The sequence below is a fragment of the Arvicanthis niloticus genome, chromosome 6, assembly GCF_011762505.2.
Source record: "Arvicanthis niloticus isolate mArvNil1 chromosome 6, mArvNil1.pat.X, whole genome shotgun sequence".
Classification (NCBI taxonomy): domain Eukaryota; kingdom Metazoa; phylum Chordata; class Mammalia; order Rodentia; family Muridae; genus Arvicanthis; species Arvicanthis niloticus.
In genome coordinates, this window is record NC_047663.1 from 67,722,238 (window position 1) to 67,729,224 (window position 6,987).

Genomic DNA, 6,987 nt, shown 5'->3' on the forward strand with positions numbered 1-6,987 from the left:
GCCCGAGCCTGCCTATTCACGTTCCCTAGAGCTTTATTTGACTCCCTATTCTGGTAGCTGGAGAGTCCAAACAGCATAGAGCCAGAGTCCTGGTGAGGACCTCCCTACAGCAACATAATTACGACATAGTAACAACACAGCAACAACATAGCAACAACATAGCAAAAACAGAAGAGGGAGGCAATGTCCTCACTTTCCACAACCCCACTCTTGTACTGGTAACTAGTTGGGAGAGACAGAACTTACACCTTTGAAGAAGAGTATAAATTCCTTCCAGAATTTATGGAAGGTTTTAAAACCTTTAAATTCCATTAAACTCTGATTTAAAACCCCTCCCGCTAGGCCCACAAGTTCTCCTAGCTTTCTCTGAGTAACTGTATTAGTTGGGATTTCTTTTTGTTTTTTAAAGATTCATTTATTTAATTTATGTACGTGAGTACATTGTAACTGTCTTCAGACACACCAGAAGAGGGCATCAGATCCCATTACAGATGGTTGTGAGCCACCATCTGGTTGGTGGGAATTGAACTCAGGACCTCTAGAAGAGGGGTCAGTGCTCTTAACTGTTGAGCCATCTCTCTAGCCCTTAGTTAGAATTTCTATCACTTGTGAGGAGACACCAGGACCACAGCAACTCTTATAGTACCAGAGGTTTAGTCCATTATGGTCTTGATGGAAAACATGGCAGCCTGCAGGCAGACATGATGCTGGAGGAGCCTAGAGTTCTACATCAGGATTCCCAGGCAGGAAGACACAGTGAGCCATTAGGCCTGGCTTGAGCTTCTGAAACTTCAAAGCCCACCCCTCAGCGACACACTTCCTCCAACAAGGCCACACCCCCAATAATGCCACGCCTTATGAGTCTATGGGGGCCGTTTTTATTTAGACCACCACATCAGTGCCTCATATAGCCAAGACTAGCCTTAAGTTTCTGCTCCTCCTGCCTCCACCACCATCCAGAAGGCTGAGATTGCATTGCAAGCCTTCAACAGCACACCTGGGTTACAGAGTGCTGGGGCTGGAGACCAGGACTTCATGCATACTAGGCAAAAGTTATACCAAGTGAGCTACATCTCCAGCCTGCACCCTCGTATTAATCTCACACTGACAGGATTTCCTTGGTGTGTGTTATAGGTAAAGGCAATGTTACTAACAATTTCATCTGCAGACTACAGGGCTTTGGGATTCGGGGGACAAGGGGTTGAAGGGGATGGAGGATGGGGGGTGGGGGTGGAGTCCATCTTCCTATTTCTTGCCCATTGTCCAATATCACACATGGTTGCTCTGAAGGCTGCTAATAAATCTGTTCCATATTTACTTAGCTGACAGTCTCAAAGAGGCAAGGACCTAGAACTAAGAAGCTCCTGCTGCCAGCCTAACCTCCACTTTGACTCTCACCCGCGACCTCAGCCTGACCCCTCTCTCAAACACACTATTCCTAGACAGTCTCAATCAACACCTGACATCAGGATCTTCCTACCACTCCCTTCTCATGATTGATGGGGGCCCCTCTGTTAATGAGCACTTAGAATTACAGACAAGGAAGCAAGACAAGCTGATGTCTTTCATCTAAGCAGAAGGCAAGTTAATTATGGTTATGAAAGAGGTTAGGGACAAATTGAACCGGGTCTCCCAGGCTGTCTTTAAAACCAGGACAACTCTCTCTGCCCCAAGGGCAAATGCCCATTGGTGGGCCTCACATCTCTAAACACCGGTGCTATAATTTCAGATCCTGGCTGAATTGGTACTCATCTGTCACAGCAAGAAGTCTGGTCTCTGAATCATGCAGCCTGGCTAGCAGGGTCACTACTTCACAGTCAAGGTCATGGTTAAATAGCATTCTGCAAGCTTCTTAGATTAGGCCTATCCTAATTCAGACAGCCTTCTGAGAAAAAAACAAAAACAACAACAACAAAAAAGACAAAAAACAAAACAAAACCTAAGCCTCCAAATTCCCAGAGGGAAGGGAGTATGGATAAAAGAATCTTTTCTGTTAAACCTCCTACTGTATGAGGGGCTGGGGAGGTGGCTCAGCCTTTAAGGGCACTTATTGCTCTTGCAGAAAAGCAGTTCCCAGCACCCACACATGGTTGCTCACCACAACTTAGCCTGCTCCAGCTCCAGGGCATCTGATGCCCTCTGCTGGCTTCTTTGGGCACTTGAACACGAGTGTATGTATGTGTGCGCGAGCACACGTGCATGCACACACACACACACTTGCTCATACAGGCACGAGTATGTACATACACGTAAGTAAAAATAAAATGTATACATTAAGGGTGCGGATGTAGCTCAATGGGTACAGTACCTTCCTAGCGAGTAAAAAACCCTGGGCTCAATATTCAGCACCCCATGAAACAGACATAATGGTGCATAGCTATAACCCCAGCCTTGGAGAGGAGGAAGGTAGGAAGATCAGAAATTCAAGGCCATCCTTAGGTACATCACCAGTTTGAGGCTAACCTGAGCTGTGTGAGACCCTGTCTTAGAACGATAACAACAACAAAATACCCCACACAGTAGAATTAAGCGGGCAGAAAAGAAATAGGGAGGAGGAAAAGCAGCGGAGGACGGCTTGAGGAGAGTCAGCTCATGGGTACCCAGCTTTTCCAAGTCTCCGGGACCGGCTTGCTGCTTTCCCTACTTAGTAACCAAGCAACCAGTCTGACCAATCAGAGAAACAGCTTGGGGGAAAAAAAATGAATCACATTTGCAAAAAACTGAGTTTTCAACTCGGGCTTGGGACCTGATGCTAGGATTTATAGCTATGACCTCGTGAAGATCGAGCAACAGGCTGCAAGCCTGAGAAAGGAGGAGAGAGAGAGGCCATCTCCCTGGGGCTAGTAAGCAAGAACAAAACATGATTTGTTCCGGAAGGAAGTCGTGACTACAAAAACAGCTTGCTATCTGGGCAAAGTCCCTTTGCAGCCTCTGCTGGCCACCCATCCCCCTCAGATCCCTTTTAGCTGGAGACTCCCCTGCTGATGGCGCTTGGTGAGACACAAGAGGCCAGAAGGGGCCCATAGTGAGAGGCCACACACAACAAGAGATTCCCACTGCCAGAACAAGGATCAGAATGGTCAAAATCATAAAACGCCCACGTCAGCTCGACGGGCGTAGGCGTGGAATTCAGCGGCCAGCGTGGGTTGAAAGTCATAATAGAGGCAAATGTTATATAATGTATTTGAATTATGAAGACTTTTAAAATTAGATTTATTTATTTATTTTGTATTCCTGTGTAACAACGTGACTCTGGAGGTCAGAGAAGAACTATGGGGTGCGGCTACAATGGGGATCAGTTCTCTCCTTCCAAAATGTGGGTCCTGAGAATTGAACTCAGGTAATTAGGCTTGGTAGCAAGTATGTTTATCCACTGATCTATCTTACCTGAAGCCTGAAGAGGCTTGAAAAAAAAAAAAAAGATTTATTGTATTTTTAATTATGTGTATGTGTGTGACTATGTGCACGAGTGCTAGTATTCCCACAGACCAGATGAAGGTGTTGGATCCCTGCAGCTAGAATTGTTGGTGGTTGCTGGGAACGGAACCCCAGTACTATGGAAGAGCAGTATTGTCTCCTAACCACTGAGCCGTCTTTCCAGCTCAAGGGTTTTGGTGGTGTTGGTTTGCTTTTTTTGTTGTCGTTGTTTTGTTTTTCATTCTTTTTTTTTTTTTTTCCTGGGGGCTTGCTATATAAACCAGGCTGGCCTTGAACTCACAGAGATCCACTGACCTCTGTCTCCCAAGTGCTGGGATTAAAGGTGGGTCCCACAGCATCCTGCTTAGCCTGAGTTGTTTTGGTTTTTGTTTGTTTGTTTTGTTTTTGTTTTTCGTCTTTTTTTTTTTTTTTTTTTAAGATTTATTTATATGAGTACACTGTAGCTGTCTTCAGATACACACCAGAAGAGGGCACCTGATTCCATTACAGATGGTTGTGAACCACCATGTGGTTGCTGGGAATTGAACTCAGGACCTCTGAAAGAGCAGTCAACGCTCTTAACTGCTGAGCCATCTCTCCAGCCCTAGCCTGAGCTTTTAAACCTTACATTTATTTAACTAAGTAGCCTTAATAGCTAGAGAGCTTGCCATCCTGGCTTCTGGAGTTCTTAGGGTACAAGCCTAGGCCCTGGCAGCCACCAGCGGTCACCCACCTGTCCTCATTTTAGCAATTAAAGAGACAAAAATATCAAAGTATAGGAAAGGAAGTTTGTTCCAGGTGATCTTATTGGGAAAGGAACAAATAGAGTTTCAGATCCCACACACCCAGCGAGTTCACTGCTCTGGCACTGCCAGAACAAGAGATATATGCAAGAGATATATGCATATGTAATTAAACAGTTCTAACCAGAGTGTTCCCTCTCATCACTGACTGACCCATTATCGTCTGGCTCCTGTGTGTCTCCAAGGTGGTCTGTCAAGTTGTCAGAAGCTCCTCCTGGAAGACAAGCTCCTCATCTGATGGCATCAGGCCTCAGCATGGGATTCCAGGGACATTTTAATTCTTTGGAGCGCTTTGTATCATTAGTCCGATAGCCAAAGGGAGAGGCATAACTATCTCTTTAGAGTAAGGGTTCTTAACCTGTGGGTGGAACAATCCCTTCACAGGGGTTTCGTAAGACCCTTGGAAAACACAGGTAAGGGTCACAACAGTAGCAAAATTGCAGTTATGAAGCAGCAAGGAAATCATCTTCCGGCTGGGGTCAGCACAGCACGAGGAACTGTATTAAAGGGTTGCAGCATTAGGAAGGTGGGGAACCAGTGATGTGGAATATCTCCCCTCTGACAGCAGTGACAGCCTCCCTGTCTCCAAGCTGAAGCCACCGAGTTCAAGACAATACTTTTCTTATTGTCTCCACCATGTTCAAGGAACAGTGTGGAATTTTACTCTTGCCATAAATACACATTTTATATCTGATTTTCCTAATGCCTGTGGGCAAATTGCTGAATCACTGGACAAATTGATTCAGTGGCCTCATTGGCAGTGGGGCATCAAAATTAAAAATGAGCCTGGGGAACATGATGCCAGGAGCCTCCTCACCCTGATATTTACTCAAATTAGAAACAAATCGTTTAAAATATTGATACTGAGTTTATGCAGATGCCGGAGAAGGGAGACGCTAATTCTTAGGCATTTTCCTTAAGTTTACTTATTGAACATTCAGAAGGGTGATTTTAAACCTTGGTAATCTAACTTTGCTTGGTAATACAGCACAGGCAGTCCGGGGTTTGAGGCCAAGCTCAGCCAATTCTGATCCGTGACCTTGGGCAAGCCTCTTTGTGTAGCTCAAAGCCTGGCGTCTGCCGAGTCCTGTCAATTCACTTTGCCTGTAGCAGCAATTCCTGTTCAATCAGTTTTTAATCTCCTGTCTCATCTCAATGGACACTGTCAAAATGAGTTCAAAACACATCAATGCTGACGAGCTGGTGCCCTGGCCCTCGCTGCTCCCTTCCAGCCTTTGAGGACAGAGGACTGTAACAAATAGCCAAGGTTTTGTGGTTTTTTTTTATTGTTTGTTTGTTTGTTTGTTTGTTTTTGTTTGTTTTTTTTTAAACAGGGTTTCAAGCAGCCTAGGTTTGATTTGAACTAGCTCTAGATTTTGCTTTAGATTTAAAACTTCAGATTCAGTTCCCAGCACCCACATGGTGGTTAACAGTTCCAGGGTATCTAATGTCTCCTTCTGGTCTCCCTTGGTATTGTGCACATGTTGTACACATACATACATAAATGCAGGCAAAACACTCATGCATATAAAACAAAAAATAAATATATCTTTAAAAATAAAGATGGTCAGGCATGGTGGTAGGTATTTTTAATCCCAGCACTTGAGAGACAGAGGCAGGTGGATCTGTCTGAGTTCTAGGTCAGCTTGATTTCTATAGTGAGTTCCAGGACAGCCAGGGCTATATATAGAGATCCTGTTTCAAAACAAACAAACAAACAAACAAACAAACCACAAAAAACCCTGGCAGTGGGCAAAGAGACACCTTGTTGGTGGTGGTGTTCTTATATCAGTCAAGGGCAGAGCAGATGGCAGTCCTTTGTTCATCCTAGCTTGATGCCTGTCTTGGTAGCCAAAGATGTCTTATATCTAGGACTTATAAAAAATTATGAGCTCAGAAAAGCGAGCCCTGCCTCTCACAGCTGCAACACTCAGAGAACATACCCTGTTCCTCTCCTGAACGGCACAGCAGAGCTGATCCTGGTTGGGAGGGGCCAGGGGGAGCGAGGTAGTCCCAAGAGCACCTGAGAGCTGGCTCCACCACCTTTCTGCTGGTGCATGAATGCGGGGATGATGCCTTCCCCGCCTTGCCCCTCACCGGCCTCCTCGCTGGCTTTAGTATTCTGGAGATCAGGCCCTGCACCTCACCTTCGTAATACAGTAGAGCTGGTCCTGACAGCAAAGGACAAGTGAGCCAGTCCCCAGGGTATGAAAGCAGGAGAGCTGTCTCAGCCCCCAACAAGCCACAGCACTTGAAAGTGGGCCCCACACTTTGACTGGACAGCACCTTGGAGCTGGCTGTGGAAGCGTGGGTTCGGATGAGCCATCCCGGAGGACATGAGAGCAGGAGAGCTGATCCTGCCTCCTGCTGATGGCAACATTGGGTGGCCTAGCCAGAGCAGTGCTAGAACATGCCCTGGTGGTACAGAGAAGGGAGAGCCAGCAGTCTGATGAGCTCAGCTACCATCCTGGCCCAGATCAGGGGTCTGAATTGGCTCACCCCAAAATCTATGTAATCTGCGAATGGTTAAGATGCATGAAAGGGCCAGTCCTGTTGATCCGAAGCTGCAGAATCTCCATGACACAAGGCAATGGATAACCAGAAGTCCTGATGAAGATCCAATATTGATGATGTCACAGAAGCCAGAGATCTCAGACCAGACCAATGACTCACTGCAATGAACATTTGCAAATGAAGATGTGTGAACAGGGGCATACATTATGGTGTGACACACTGTGACACACTACAGTGTCCGCGATGAGATGTT

General features: G+C 45.9%; 1 non-coding gene across 1 annotated transcript; it reads left to right on the forward strand.

Moving 5' to 3' along the window:
• Positions 1–5,958: 5,958 nt before the first annotated feature.
• LOC117712169 (small nucleolar RNA SNORA48) lies at positions 5,959–6,101 on the forward strand. The gene has a single exon (XR_004607237.1). It is a non-coding gene; the product is annotated as a small nucleolar RNA SNORA48 (small nucleolar RNA).
• The last annotated feature ends 886 nt before the right edge of the window (positions 6,102–6,987 follow it).